This window comes from Pelobates fuscus, chromosome 5 (assembly GCF_036172605.1).
Source record: "Pelobates fuscus isolate aPelFus1 chromosome 5, aPelFus1.pri, whole genome shotgun sequence".
Classification (NCBI taxonomy): Eukaryota; Metazoa; Chordata; class Amphibia; order Anura; family Pelobatidae; genus Pelobates; species Pelobates fuscus.
In genome coordinates this window covers 327,304,222-327,320,780 of record NC_086321.1, presented here as the reverse complement: position 1 = coordinate 327,320,780, position 16,559 = coordinate 327,304,222, and positions in this window count along the sequence as shown.

Below are 16,559 nucleotides of genomic sequence, written 5' to 3'. Positions count from 1 at the left end.
GGGTTCAGATCAGGTGAACAAGGAGGCCATGTCATTAGATTTTCTTCTTTTATACCCTTTCTTGCCAGCCACGCTGTGGAGTACTTGAACGCGTGTGATGGAGCTTGTCCTGCATGAAAATCATGTTTTTCTTGAAGGATGCAGACTTCTTCCTGTACCACTGCTTGAAGAAGGTGTCTTCCAGAAACTGGGAGTTGATCTTGACTCCATCCTCAACCCGAAAAGGCCCCACAAGCTCATCTTTGATGATACCAGCCCAAACCAGTACTCCACCTCCACCTTGCTGGCGTCTGAGTCGGACTGGAGCTCTCTGCCCTTTACCAATCCATCCATCTGGCCCATCAAGACTCACTCTCATTTCATCAGTCCATAAAACCTTAGAAAAATCAGTCTTGAGATATTTCTTGGCCCAGTCTTGACGTTTCAGCTTGTGTGTCTTGTTCAGTGGTGGTCGTCTTTCAGCCTTTCTTACCTTGGCCATGTCTCTGAGTATTGCACACCTTGTGCTTTCGGGCACTCCAGTGATGTTGCAGCTCTGAAATATGGCCAAACTGGTGGCAAGTGGCATCTTGGCAGCTGCACGCTTGACTTTTCTCAGTTCATGGGCAGTTATTTTGCGCCTTGGTTTCTCCACACGCTTCTTGCGACCCTGTTGACTATTTTGAATGAAACGCTTGATTGTTCGATGATCACGCTTCAGAAGCTTTGCAATTTTAAGAGTGCTGCATCCCTGCAAGATATCTCACTATTTTTAACTTTTCTGAGCCTGTCAAGTCCTTCTTTTGACCCATTTTGCCAAAGGAAAGGAGGTTGCCTAATAATTATGCACACCTGATATAGGGTGTTGATGTCATTAGACCACACCCCTTCTCATTACAGAGATGCACATCACCTAATATGCTTAATTGGTAGTAGGCTTTCGAGCCTATACAGCTTGGAGTAAGACAACATGCATGAAGAGGATGATGTGGTCAAAATACTCATTTGCCTAATAATTCTGCACGCAGTGTAAAGCGAGAGATAACCTGTCACACACACACTAAAGCGAGAGATAACCTGTCACACACACACTAAAGCGAGAGATAACCCGCCACACACGCACTAAAGCGAGAGATAACCCGCCACACAGGCACTAAAGCGAGAGATGACGGTATCAAGGCGATTGATAACAATATTAACGCGAGTGATGAGAACTACCTAGTATAACCTTGAACATAGATTGTATGCTCAAACCTTGAACTCCTCCTTTGTCTCTCTTCTACCAACTTTTCCATGATATGTACGTTTTAATAAGCAAAACTTTTAATAATTCGCTCGTTGTTAACGTTGATTGCACATACTAGTACGTATACCTACTCACAAAAAATGTGCAGATTAAACCTGTCATGACGATGTTAACGTTGATACACCTGTGACTGCTGTCGTGGCATAACAGGATTGCTTGTAACCCATAATGCACAACAAAAATAAAGAATTAAAAAAAAAAAAACCAGAGTACAAAGAGTTGTCGTTAATGGTAAATTTTCAAGCTGGACAGAGGTGGCAAGTGGTGTCCCTCAGGGGTCTGTTCTGGGACCCCTTCTATTTAACATGTTTATAAATAATCTTGAAGACAGTATTGAAAGTCATGTTTCAGTGTTTGCAGATGACACAAACCTTTGTAAAATAATACAATGTGAGCAAGATATTACTTTGCTGCAGAGGGATTTAGATAGACTGGAGGTCTGGGCACTCAAATGGCAGATGAAATTTAATGTTGAAAAATGCAAAGTTATGCACTTCGGCGTAAAGAATACACAAGCAACGTATACCTTTAATGGAAGTGAATTAGGGATAACAACACACGAAAAGGACTTGGGAATTGTTATAGACAACAAACTATGCAACAATGTGCAATGTCAATAAACAGTGGCCAAGGCCATTAAGGTATTGTCATGCATGAAAAAGGGCATTCATTCTTGGGACGAGAATATCATTTTGGCTCTTTATAAATAACTGGTAAGACCACATATTGAATATGCTGTGCAATTTTGGGCACCTGTTCTAAAGAAGGATATTATGGCACTAGAACAAGTGCAGAGGCGGGTTTCAAAATTAATAAAAGGAATGGAACATATCAGCTATGAAAAAAGGTTAACAAATTTAAACCTATTTAGTTTAGAAAAACGTCGCCTGAGAGGGGATATGATAACATTATACAAATATATTCGGGGCCAATACAAACCATTGTGTGGAAATCTATTCACAAACCGGACTTTACATAGGACACGAGGCCATGCGTTTAGACTGGAAGAAAGAAGATTTAGTCTAAAGCAAAGGAAAGGTTTTTTTACTGTACGAACAATCAGGATGTGGAATTCTCTGCCTGAAGAAGTGGTTTTATCAGAGTCCATACAGATGTTCAAACAGCTACTAGATGCATACTTGCAAAAACAGAATATTCAAGGATATAATCTTTCAATGTAGGGTAATAACTGCTTGATCCAAGGATAAATCTGACTGCCATTCTGGGGTCAAGAAGGAATTTTTTTCCTAGCTTGTTGCAAACTGTTTTTTTTTTTTTGCCTTCTTTTGGATTAACAGCAAAAAAAAACAAATTTGAGGAAGGCTGAACTTGATGGACGCAAGTCTCTTTTCAGCTATGTAACTATGTAACATCACCGTGGATCACCGGTCCCGGTAAGTCCAGGGCTCATATTTGCCAAGTATGTCCGCGGTCGTTAAACAACCGTTTTTTGTCGGACGTATCTAGTACATCCACGGCCGGGAAGGGGTTAAAATGAACACTGCAGTCAACCCTTTTGTAAACATATGAAAGAACACGTGCTGTTTAATTACATTGCCTAATTTTGTTTATTCATTCTTGAAATCTCGTTTACTTGAAACCACACTCATCAGAAACGTATAAAACAGACTACGGACTGTGCTATTGTACTATATATATATATATTTGTGCACGGCACATTTTGAGGACGTAAGGAACAATAATAAAGAAGCAACAGTAGTAAGAGCAAAGTCAGTTGAGGTGTGCCGAAACTGACGTGAGGTTAGACCTGTAAAAGAGGGCAAAAATATAAGAAGCGATTTTTACAAGTCAGATACATTTATATAGCAGGTCATTATTTAGACATTTCACAGAAAGCCAATCTTATTTCTTTCTCAGGATTGGGGATGTACCGTATATACTCGAGTGTAAGCCGACCCGAATATAAGCCGAGGCCCCTAATTTTACCCCAAAAAACTGGGAAAACGTATTGACTCGAGTATAAGACTAGGGTGGGAAATGCAGCAGCTACTGGTAAATTTCTAAATAAAATTAGATCCTAAAAAAATTATATTAATTGAATATTTATTTACAGTGTGTGTATATAATGAATGCAGTGTGTGTGTATGAATGCAGTGTGTGAGTATGAGTGCAGTGTATGAGTGCAGTGTGTGTGTATGAGTGCAGTGTGTGTGTATGAGTGCAGTGTGAGTGCAGTGTGTGTGTGTATGAGTGCAGTGTGTGCGCGTATGAGTGCAATGTGTGTGCGTATATATTAATTGAATATTTATTTCCAGTGTGTGTATATAATGAATGCAGTGTGTGTGTATGAGTGCAGTGTATGTATGAGTGCAGTGTGTATGAGTGCAGTGTGTATGAGTGCAGTGTGTGTATGAATGCAGTGTGTGTGTATGAATGCAGTGTGTGTGAGTGCAGTGTGTGTGTATATGAATGAAGTGTGAGTGTGTGTGATGCAGTGTGTGTTTGTGTATGTGTTGGTGGGGGTGGGCATTTTGATATATTATTAATTATTTTATTAATTATTTTTTTATTTTTTAATATTATTATATTTTTTTATTATTATTATTTATTATTTAACTGAATTATTATTATTATTTTTTTTTTTTATTATATATTTTTTTCGTCCCCCCTCCCTGCTTGATACATAGCAGGGAGGGGGGCTCCTTCCCTGGTGGTCCAGTGTCATTGGTAGTTCAGTGGGGGGGAGAGGGGGGATGGCAGAGCTGTACTTACCTGTCCTGCAGCTCCTGTCAGCTCCCTCCTCCTCCGTGCGGTCTGTGCAGCTCCCTCTGTCAGCCCCCAGTGTAAGTCTCTCGCGAGACTTACACTGGGAGCTGACCGAGGTGCTGAACGGACGGTGCGGAGGAGGAGAGAGCTGACAGGAGCTGCAGGACAGGTAAGTACAGCTCTGCCAGCCCCCCTCTCCCCCGGTCTGTATTATGGCAATGCAAATTGCCATAATACAGACTCTGACTCGAGTATAAGCCGAGTTGGGTTTTTTCAGCACAAAAAATGTGCTGAAAAACTCGGCTTATACTCGAGTATATACGGTATTTGTTGTATGCGGATGATTTCCCCCGACCCATATTTTAATGATGTGAGTTGGTACGTGATTACCGGAGGCAGCTGTGGCTGCTCCAAAGCGGAATAAATGGCCCGAGAAGGAATGAGGGTCATGTCCTAGTCGGAGTGATATCGTACAAATGTAAAGCATAAAATGTTTATTGGTTAGGGGTTCCCCTTGAAAAGTTACTAGTGGGATATCAGGGATGGAAGTGAGTTGAAATACCAATAGATTATCCAAAACGTGGATAGGACCTGATTTGGTAGAGGTAGCATAATACTTCATCTCTACTGGAGGACCAGTATGGCTCGTTTTGGTATGAGTAATAGACAAATGTATATGCTTGTGAAGTAAGGTTTGATAGTATTGTAAACTAATTTAGGAGAAAAGTGGTAAAAGTTGTAAAGGCGACCATATTTACAAATAGAAACATTTATCACACAATAAACACGAACAAACCTTTAAACAACTCTTGGAATAGGCTTTCTTAAATTAAGGTATAAACCAGCCTGTGCGGGTGACCTACTATGGAGCAACAGAGTATTTAACGCATAATTAGGACTGTGAAGCTTGGAGGTTCCATGGGCTGCAAGTTTGCTGATGGATGACCTCCGAAAAAAAATTCCTGCAAATTAGAGTGTGGGAGAGCATCAGCTGCGTTATCCTGAATACCCGGAATGTGAACATAAGTTATGCAGAATTGAAGATTTGCCGCTAGCCAGCTAAGACTCCTTACCAAGTTCATAATCGGGAGGGACTGAAAGCGGCCTTAGTTAACGATATTACATGTCGCCAAGATATTATAAAAGCATCTGACCGACTGCCCTCTCCACTCTTTGCCCCGTATATGTGTAGCTGCTACGATTAGGTAGATTCTAATAGTGCTGAGGTGGTATTGAAATTTACTAGCAAGGTAGATTCAATTGGCCAAGAGACGTGTACCCATTTATAACCAACATTCGCTGCATAATCTACGGCACCTGATGCGTCAGTCCGGACCACAGGGGAATCATCAGAAACAGGGGGAACAAGTAGTGACCTGCCATTCCAATAGGACAGGAACAGAAGCCACCTTCTTAATATCAGCTGTAGCTGGTTTGTCTTAAAGAGCTGTGGAGTCATCGATAGGGAGACCATGCAAGAGAGGGAGGATTCTGGAAGTTTTACCTTGTGGAATTATTGTCGCCGCAAAATTGAGTGAACCGGGTAGTGACTGTAACTGATTCCTGGTGCAAGTGTCTTGTGACGTGCAGATGTTGATGTAAGAAATAATTCTATCTACTTACACTTGTGGCAGGTTGGCCTGCATAGAAATAGAACTGAGTGTAAACCCCGGGAATGTGATCTCTGTGTTTTGTCCAGGCTACGGGTACTCCTAATCTTTGAACAGAGTATACATGTGATTCAAGCTGTGTGGCATGTTTTGGTGTGGTTTGATGGTGAGGAAGTTGTCTAAGTAGTGTAAGACTACTGGACATCTGCATATGTTCCGTAGGAGCCAGGTTTAAGGTTTCGGCGAAGATATCGCATAACTTGGGCTACATATGGAGCTGAATGTTGGTCTGGTAATGAAATAGTCGCTGTCTACACACTTAACTCCATGCAGATGCCAGATTGACTGGGTTGTAATTTACACGTGTTAGTACGGTCTGATTTGCATAACCAGGCAGCCTTCCCGGAATGAATGATTGCTTGTATGGCCTTGTCAATTCTGGCAAACTGAAGGGAAACTTATGACAGGCACAGTGTATTTAAGCTAGGAGAAGTGGGTGAGTGAGGTGCAGAAAATCAAATAATAAGTCTCTTTAAAATGTAAAATTCCCTGAGGCGATTCCTAGGGGTTTGTCCTCCAGGAGGTGAAAAGGTAGTGTTTTGTTAAAGGCCCTATCAAAAAAAGCATTGGTGATTCCATTAAGTAAGAGTTTTGTACTCTGATGGGAACTGTGAGTGCTGACTGTAGGATGGGTGTTCCAAAATACCTATGTGGAGTGACACAAACCCTGTGTAAAACCCCTTAGTAGACGTGAGAAATTCTACCAGGTATAAAGAAGGATGAGTAGACAGATAGCGTTGTAGATTAGGAAAGTTTATTGGGTTGGAAGATTTTAGGGTACCGCCTGTAGGGGCACATTGTTTTTGGCGTGTGCACTGAAACAAAGTGAGCTCATGTGAAGAAGCCTACCAGCACTATAACTACAACCACCGGCATTGAAATTATTGCAGACTTGTGCTTCACTTAGAAAACAAATTGGCCTGCCTACTTTGTCTTAACAAAATCCCTGTGGGATGTGTTGGACTGATAATCAGCGTTGGCTTACTGGTAGAGGGAATAGCTACGTTTTCAGGATGAAATTTGATCGTATGGGCTGTTGCTGAGCTTATGGTGCAGGAAGGTGTTTTGAGACCCGAAAATGCCTTAGAAACCGTTCCGTGTGTAACTGACCCCAGTCGGTGTTTGTATAGTACTCTCTGCGAGCCTGAACTGAGATGGGTGCTGGTAACTGGTCTCCTTGTGCTGGTCTCCTTGTATAGCAGCGTTAGACATCGTAAGGAAGTGCGGCAGATGACTTGGTTAGTAAGGTACCATATAGATCTGTAGTGACCCAACTTACTAGAGTAGTGCCTACAGGCAAAATTGTATTAACTAGCTTATGTTGGTGACAGCAGGGCCGTCTTTAACACATTGCAAACTGGGCAGCTGCCCCGGGCCCAGTTACTCCTGGGGGGCCCAAAGCAGCTGCCCTGTGGGCCCACAACAATTTGGAGGGGCCTATCAGGTGGCCCATGCATTTAGGGCCACCCGATGGGTATCTGAACAGGGACCCGGTGGTTTGCCTTGGCCCTTTAAGAGCCGACCGGGCCCCTGTAGTATTAGCTGGCTGGGAGGAAGTGACAGACGATCACTTCCTCCCAGCTTCAGAAGAGAGCACCGCGAGTGGAAGGAGGCAGCAGCAAGTAGCAGCATGGGGAGGAGAGGCAGGAATGAGCTGCTGCTCATTCCCACTCCCATTAGCCTCAGCCAGTACTAAGCTGAGTTGAAGGTAAGTGTATCCAGCCCCTGATCCTATCCTTCTGGGTGAATGGCTGCAGCTGGGATAGGTTTTAGAAAAACTTATGAGCCACCCCACTCAATGCCCCTGCCCTGCTTTCCCCCACTTACTGCTTATCTTCTCTGTGCCCCCACTTACTGCTTATCTTCTCTGTGCCCCCACTCACTGCCCCTGCCCTGCCTTCCCCACTCACTTCTCTTCTCTATGCCCCCACCCTCTGCCCCTGCCCTGCCTTCCCCACTCACTTCTTCTCTTCTCTCTGCCCCTGCCCTGATTTCCCCCCTTACTGCTTCTCTGTGCCCCCACTCACTGCTCCTGCCTTCCCCCCTCACTGCTTTTTTACCCTGTGCCCCCACTCACTGTTTTTTTCCCTGTTTAGATGAGTTTAATTATTGCTGCAGTTGCATTTAAGCACAGTGTTTATTTTATGTTTTAATTCTTTATTTTTGTTGTGCATTACATATAACAGTACCAGCTTGCCTTGCCACATCATCAGCATGTACAAGCTTTGTGCCTCCTCCAACTCTCTGCTTCTGCCCTGCTGCAAACATAACAATTATCACATATATGTCAGAGTGTGTGTATCTGTTTGTATGTGTGTGCCAGTGTGTAACTGTGTCGGTGTGTATCTGAGTGTTTATGTGCCAGTGTGTATATCAGAATTTGTGTGCATGTGCCAGTGTGTGTATCTGTGTGTCAAGGTATGTGCATGTGTCAGTATGTTTATATGTGTGTTAATGTGTATGTAACTGTGTATGTGTATACATCCCAGCAATCAAAAACAACATGCAAACACATCCCTGATAACACAACCATTACATACAAACACACCCCTGATTTCAAACTCCAAGATTATATATAAAACACACCCTTTACTCAAACACCAATACTATACACAAATGTTTAGAAGACAACACTGTGGTGGAATCTCGGTAAAAATAAATTTAGTAGGCCGAGATTGCCACGTGGTATGTGCGCGCGCATATACTGATGTATCGGTCGGTTGGTTGCACGTGGCAATGATACAATCAGTAGTGTACGGAGCATGTGCAAGAATACAGGATATAGTTTTCCCCTTCTCCCTTGTGCTGGGCAAGCCATGTGGTCAAACAAGAAGTTAGTCTTTGTTCGGTTGATTGGTTAAGAGTATGTGTGGGTGGAGCTTATTATGGGAGGAGTTATATGCCTATATAAGGGACCTACACTGTTGTTCAGGGCTCAGATCTTGTTGTATTTTGGTGACAGAAACCTGTGTCCATATCTCTGTGCTTGGCTTCCGTCAGTTTCTCCGGTATCATTTGGTGTATTGGCCGGGAAGCTCATCGTTCAACGGTAGCTGAGAAGCAGAGGCGTGAGACGGTCTATCTTTGCCCACGCTCCCTATGGCTGCACCCCTGAACTTCTGCGTGGACCTCCTTTCGTCTCGGCGCCACTGGTCCGTTGTCCAGGAGATCATCGGCCTCTACGTAGTAAGTGCTGGGGTGTCCCCGTCGATGAGTGTGAACTCAGGTTCAGGAACGAGGAGGTAAGACGACTACTGTTTTAGACGGTGGACCCGCTAGGGGTATTGGATACCGATTGTGCGGTAGGCCCATAAGGGGTTATTTGTGTATGGAATTGGCCCCCTCCAGTGGAGGGAAGGAGCGAAGGCACATCGCTCGTAATTAAACGCCCTGTAGTCAGCCCGTTTAATTTTGGTATTGGAGTCAGGCTGGGTCCTGTGTAAATAGCCAAAGCCGGACACCGGTGTCTTGTCTAGACTAGCGTTCCAGGGTGTATATTACGTTCGCTAGGTCGGAGGGACTGGGAGACTAAGCGGCGCCTGTGTAAATTCGGTTCACTAGATCTCAACCTATCTTGGCTAAGTGGGAAGGCGTGTAAATTTGGAACCCACTAGACTTTTGATAGAGTAGATAGACTAAGGGTACTGTTGTAATTTCCGCCCTCTAGTTCGCTATATGTGGTGCTTGGGCAGCGAGGCTAACCAAAACGGATGTAAATAGTTTTAGGTAGTCCATCGAGGTACTGGCCAATAGATTAGTTGGGAATTGTAAATGTGTTAAAGACTGTTGTAGTAGAGTGTATATCTTGATAGATAGCGTGAGCTCTGCCGTCTAGCGAGAGTGTGAATAGTGTGTAACTGTATTATAGTGCACGGTACCATAACCATGTATAATAACCACTGATACTGTAAATAACTACTAATAACTGTCGTTTATGTTGTATGTTTAACACCATAACCACTACTAATTGAAATGTGACTTTAAATTGTACTCTAACCAATGCTAACCGTACTATAACTACTGTTTGTAAAGACGATGTTACTAGGGTATGTTATAGACGGGTAATTCAGATACTGAGAATTATAGCGTGGGTGACTGTATAGTTTCGCCAAAGGGCACAGTATTAGTTACTTAGTGACTGGTGTAACAGCTGTGTGTGTACGGGAATTCCCTGTGTGTTTTGTTGTGTGCGTTCGGCCTAGTAACTGTACCACATGGTGTTGTTGCCAAGGGGAACGGGTGTGACCGTTGGAAGTGTGTTTGTTTGGTTTCTGTTGGAGACGACGCTTCATTGTTAAGTATGGGTGCGTCAGATTCAACGGTTATGGATCCCTTAGGATGTATGTTAAAAAAACTTTAAGAAGGGATATAATGTATATGATTTTGGAGTAAAGATGTCTCCAACACGCCTGACTACTTTATGTAGTAGGGAATGGCCTACTATGGTGGCTGCATGGCCACCACGTGGCAGTTTGGATCCTAATCTGGTGCAGCGCGTACACGTGGCTGTATCAGGTAGGCCTGAACTTTACGGCCAGTTTCCGTATATTGACTGTTGGAAGCAGGCCGTAAATGACTTGCCAAAATGGATCCGGGTATGCCACGAGGAACTCATGGTCGCCTCATGGTGGCCAGAACTCGCTTGTCCACTAAGGCCGTAATTACGCCCATTTTGGACACGCCCCCTGAGTCTGAGATCCCCATGCTGCCCCCTTACTCCTCCTCCACAGGAAGAGGAAGAGGAGGTGCTGTTGGTAATGCTACTCCCCTTTCCCGTTGTCCTTACCTACCCCCTCCTCTAGCTCAGAGTCCAGCCCTCTTGTTTTAAACCCTCCCCTTCCGGTACCTACCTCAATTAACCCCACCTATCTGGATTTGATGTCATATCTAGTTCCTGGTCAGGCTCCTCCCAGCCCGGCCCGGAATATTTTACTTACTGACCTCCCCTTCAGTAAAGAAAAAGCGTCCCCTTCCCCTCGTCTCACTACACCTCGACCGGAACCCGTAACCGACATCCCTCAACGAAGCCCCATACTAACCCGACAACTGACTGGTACCCTCCAACCCCGACATTATCAAATGCCTCTCCGACTGACACCTGGCCCGACACATATTAACGGTGATGGCCAGTTACAACACGCTGATCCCGTCTTTGTCTATGTTCCCTTCACTACAACTGATCTATTTAACTGGAAGACCCATAACTCCTCATACACCGATAAACCTCAAGCCATGACGGATTTGTTTACCTATATAATCCAGACACATAATCCCACTTGGGCTGATTGCCAGCAATTGCTTATGACATTGTTTAATAACGAGGAAAGGACACGGATAAATCAAGCGGCAATTAAAGCGCTGGAAGAAGTGGCCTGTACTCAAAATCAGACCAACCCGGCAGCATGGGCCGCAGCCCATTATCCAAATGCTGATCCGGAGTGGAATGTCAATGGCGCAGACATGGCCCATTTAAAAGCATACAGGGACGCTATTATTGCTGGCATGAAAGGCGGAGGGAAAAAGGCGATTAATATGTCGAAGACGGCTGAGGTATTGCAGAAATGTGATGAATCGCCCAGTGCCTTTTATGATCGATTACTGGAGGCATACCGTTTGTATACCCCCTTTAATCCAGAGGCTCCTGAGAATTCCCGGATGGTTAACTCTGCCTTTGTCAGCCAGGCCTACGGAGATATAAAGCGCAAGCTACAGAAGTTAGAAGGGTTTGTAGGGATGTCTATAACCCAACTAATGGAAATAGCAAATAAGGTCTATATGAATAGGGAGACAGAGACGAAAAAGGAAGAAGAGCGAAAGATGCGAAGGAAAGCAGATATGCTAGCAGTAGCTATCGCAGGCGTAGATAGAAGGGAAAAGGAAGTGTATAGGGGAACGGAGAAAGGCGAGAATAAGTGGAATAGGGAGCCGTTAAGTAGGAACCAATGCGCGTATTGTAGGGAAGAAGGGCATTGGAGAAGTGAGTGTCCACAGAGGGAACAATATGACAGAGATAGACCAAGGGCAGGATATAACAGTAATAATAGAGTCAGAGCGAGAGGGAGAGGAGGACCTGGAAGAAATAGTGGGAATAATAGAGGTAGCGTTAGTGGGGATAGGTATTACCCAGCAGCGCAGAGATCTAGAGAGAGAGAAGATAGGGACTTTGTGGGTTTGGCTGACACCGTCATGGATGACTATTGATACCGACCGGGCTCCATCAGCCTTGGCCGAGCGGAGCCTATGGTCGATGTAGCAATAGGGGGAAAAAGGAGTTATTTTATGATTGACACTGGTGCCGAACATTCTGTGGTGACTGACCTAGTCGCTCCTCCTTCAGGAAGAACTATCACCGTAATAGAAGCAACTGGAAGGATTGCCGCTAAACCGGTTCTTAAAAGTCGACTCTGTACACTGGGAGGCCACGTAGTAAAACACCAGTTCCTTTATATGCCTGAATGACCAGTCCAACTGCTAGGACGTGATTTGTTGTCGAAATTACAAGCACAGATAACATTTCTGCCTAACGGAACAACATCTTTGAAGTTCAATGGACCCTCAGGTATAATGACAATATCTGTACCAAAGGAAGAAGAGTGGCGACTTTATACAGTGTTGACCAGCCAAAACCCTAAGAGTGATGAATCCCTGTTTAACGTACCAGGAGTGTGGGCAGAGAAAAACCCACCAGGACTTGCTCGCAATATCCCACCTATTCGGATTGAACTAAAGCTAGGGGTTTATCCAGTGAGCTTGAGACAATATCATATTCCACAAAAGGCAAAGAAGAACATACAATCTTATTTGGATAAGTTCATAAGGTATGGTATCCTAAAATTCTGTACTTCCCCCTGGAACACACCATTGTTGCCTGTTCAAAAGCCCGGTACAGATGAGTATCGCCCTGTGCAGGACTTGAGAGCAGTCAATGATGCGATAGTAAGTATACATCCAGTTGTACCCAATCCATATAACCTGCTTGCTTTAATTCCGGGCGGGGCTACCTACTTTACAGTTTTGGATCTCAGAGATGCCTTCTTTTGCCTACGAATTGCTGCGGAAAGCCAGTGTATCTTTGCATTCCAATGGGAAAATGCTGTAACGGGCTTGAAACGCCAGATGACTTGGACAAGACTGCCCCAAGGGTTTAAAAACTCACCTACCCTATTTGGATCAGCTTTAACCCCTTAAGGACCAAACCTCTGGAATAAAAGGGAATCATGACATGTCACACATGTCAAGTGTCCTTAAGGGGTTAAGTCAAGACTTACTGGATTTCAAGTCCATCCCAGGAGAATGTGTACTATTACAATACGTAGATGATTTGTTGATAGCGGCAGTTACAAGGGAAATATGTCAGCAAGCAACACATGATTTACTGCACATTCTTTGGAAGGCAGGATACAAGGTGTCCAGGAAAAAAGCCCAGTTGTGTCAACCAACTGTCAAGTATCTGGGATTCCATATCTCTGAAGGTCAAAGGATAATGGGGCCAGAGAGAAAGGAAGCTGTATGCCAAATACCAACACCCAAGAATAGAAGACAAGTGCGGGAATTCTTGGGGGCAGCAGGCTTCTGTAGGATATGGATTCCCAGTTATGCGATATTGGCGAAACCTCTTTATGCGGCTATAAAGGGTACAGAACACGATCCCTTTCTGTGAACAGCAAAAGGCATTTGAAGATGTTAAGAAGGCATTGATGAGCACCCCAGCATTAGGTCTACCTGATCATACACGTCCATTCTACTTATATGTACATGAGCAAAGAAGAATGGCTGTGGGAGTATTGACACAGTACTTGGGATCATGGCAACGACCTGTTGCATATATGTCCAAACAACTGGATGCAGTGGCCAGTGGTCTTCCACCTTGTCTAAGAGCCGTAGCTGCCGCCGCCCTGCTGGTAGCTAAAGCTAATAAGCTCACTCTGGGTCAGGAACTCTACGTGCGAGTCCCGCACGCAGTACAGACAGTGCTAGATTATAAAGGCAACCACTGGTTTAGCAATAGCCGCATGACTGAGTACCAAGCTATGTTATGTGAGAACCCGAGAGTGCATCTTGAGACTGTTAACACCTTGAATCCAGCTACCCTTTTGCCACAACCTACTGAGAGTCAACATCATTGTCTGGAGGTGATGGAAGAAGTGTTCTCAAGTAGGACTCCCTATGTCCGATCTCCAAATAGATTACACGGTAATGCCTAAATCCGGTGGATATCGTTACCTACTAGTAGTTGTGTGTACCTACTCATGATGGGTAGAAGCATGTCCTACTCGTACAGAGAAAGCAGGAGAAGTTGTGCGATTTCTGTTGCGGGAAATAATACCCCGATATGGACTACCATGTTCTATAGGATCGGATAATGGTCCAGCCTTTGTTCACCAGTGCCTACAACAACTGACTCATATGCTCGGTATTAAGTGGAAACTTCATACGGCATATAGGCCTCAGAGCTCTGGGAAAGTGGAAAGGATGAACAGAACTATTAAGAACCAATTGGCAAAGATGTGTCAAGAAACTCAACTTAAGTGGAATGTTCTTTTGCCAATAGCTCTGTTGCGCATTCGTAGTACACCTACCAGAAGAATGGGTCTCTCACCTTTTGAAATTATGTATGGGCGTCCACCTCCCGTACTTGGTAACTTAAGGGGGGATTTGAGTCAGTTGGGAGAAGGAATTACCCGGCAGCAGGTTGTAGAGTTGGGTAAGACTATGGAGGAGGTACAGAAATGGGTACAAGATAGATTACCTGTGAATATTTATCCACCTGTCCATTCTTATCATCCAGGAGATCAAGTTTGGATAAAGGAGTGGAACAGTGTACCGTTGGGGCCAAAGTGGAGAGGTCCTTATGTTGTTCTTTTCTCTACCCCTACAGCTATAAAGGTGGCCGAAGTGACTCCATGGATTCATCACTCCAGGGTTAAACCAGCAGCAGTAGATTTTTGGCAAGCTACATCAGATCCTGAGAATCCCTGCAAGATCCGGTTAAAGCGTGTAACTCAGTCGGAGTGACGAGGAGATATTGGGACTTCTAGAGTAATCAAAGAGATCAGCAAGTAGGTGTTTTGATGGCCATAATAAAGCCTGACCACCTACCTACGTTACATAGTCAGAGTGTCTTGAAGGGACCTCTGTGAAGGGAAGAGAGGACTTGAAGGACTCCATTCCCTGCAGCCCTTACATCCTAGAAGCTGAGGTGCCATCGCACGGACGAAGAATTAGGACAAAGATGTCAGGAGAAATGTATTTGATAATGTGTATATTTGTGTTTTTAATTATTCAGGAAGGTAGAGGTACCGACACACCAGGCTGTGAGGTTTGCATTAAGACTACAAAAACAGGTAATCATATTTCTCAGACCCTTATTTGGCATTCACAATATGAATGTAAAGGACATGTATCTAAGTGTAGATACTTGGGGATAGATTATAGTGTATGCCATCTAGAGCAGGAGAACCTAAGTGTTTTAGCCCAGAATATCAACCCCGTACAATTTGGTTAACTATTCGGAATGGAGACTCACAGGGGACCCTGATAAATAAGACTATATTAGAAACCGTACATTCTTCGGGTATTCTGCTATTTGATGCATGTAAGGCGATATTAAGTGGTAGAAAACCGTGGAATGTATGTGGGGATCTTAAATGGGAAAGAACTTATGGGTCTAATGATAAGTATATTTGCCCCAGTAATAAGAACAAATACATAGATCCAAAATGCCGAAATAAAGATTATAATTATCGTCCATATTGGTCCTGTGTAGGGTGGGCAACTTGGGGACAGACAGTAGATAAGGATATGAATGTTACTAAGTTGCCTACCAAACCTTATTGTAAGTCTATGGAGTGTAACCCAGTCCATATACTTATCAATGACCCAGAACTGTTTATAGATAGGTTCGGAAACTTATTTGGGTTCCAGATATATGGAACAGGGTTGGATCCTGGGACAATATTGTTCATAGGGATAGAGACCGATACTGTGGCAGCCCAGACTCATCAGGTTTTCCATTCCTTCTACGAGGAGATGAGTGTAGAAAATAAGATCCCCCATAATGCTAAAAACTTGTTTATTGATCTAGCCGAGAGTATTGCTGGTCAGGGCCGGACTGGCCCACCGGGACACCGGGAAATTTCCCGGTGGGCCGCGGCACCTGGGGGCTGCGCTTATATGTGCCACCGGGTGGCCGGCCGCGTTTCAGGCTGGAGCCGCCAGGCCGGGTGGCAGCCTCGCCGGTCCGGCTGCACTTCTGTCATTGATGATGCTGAGGGGGGAGGAGCATGTCTACCATGCTCCCTCGCGGTACCCACAATCCCCAGCACAGCATCATACTGATACAGCATAATGTGCTGGGGATTGTGGGTACCGCGAGGGAGCAGTGTAGACATGCTCCTCCCCCCTCAGCATCATCAATGACAGAAGTGCCGCCGGACCGGCGAGGCTGCCACCCGGCCCGGCGGCTCCAGCCTGAAACGCGGCCGGCCCCCTCTGACTTCTCTAGGTAAATGGGGATGGGGAATAGAGAGATGGTGGAGGGAGAGGCACTGGGAAAGTGGGCAGGAAGGGAGGAGGGAGAGACACTGGGAAAGTGGGGAGGAGGGAGAGACACTGGGAAAGTGGGGAGGAGGGAGAGACACTGGGAAAGTGGGGAGGAGGGAGAGACACTGGGAAAGTGGGGAGGAGGGAGAGACACTGGGAAAGTGGGGAGGAAGGGAGGAGGGAGAGACACTGGGAAAGTGGGGAGGAAGGGAGGAGGGAGAGACACTGGGAAAGTGGGGAGGAGGGAGAGACACTGGGAAAGTGGGGAGGAGGGAGAGACACTGGGAAAGTGGGGAGGAAGGGAGGAGGAAGAGACACTGGGAAAGTGGGGAGGA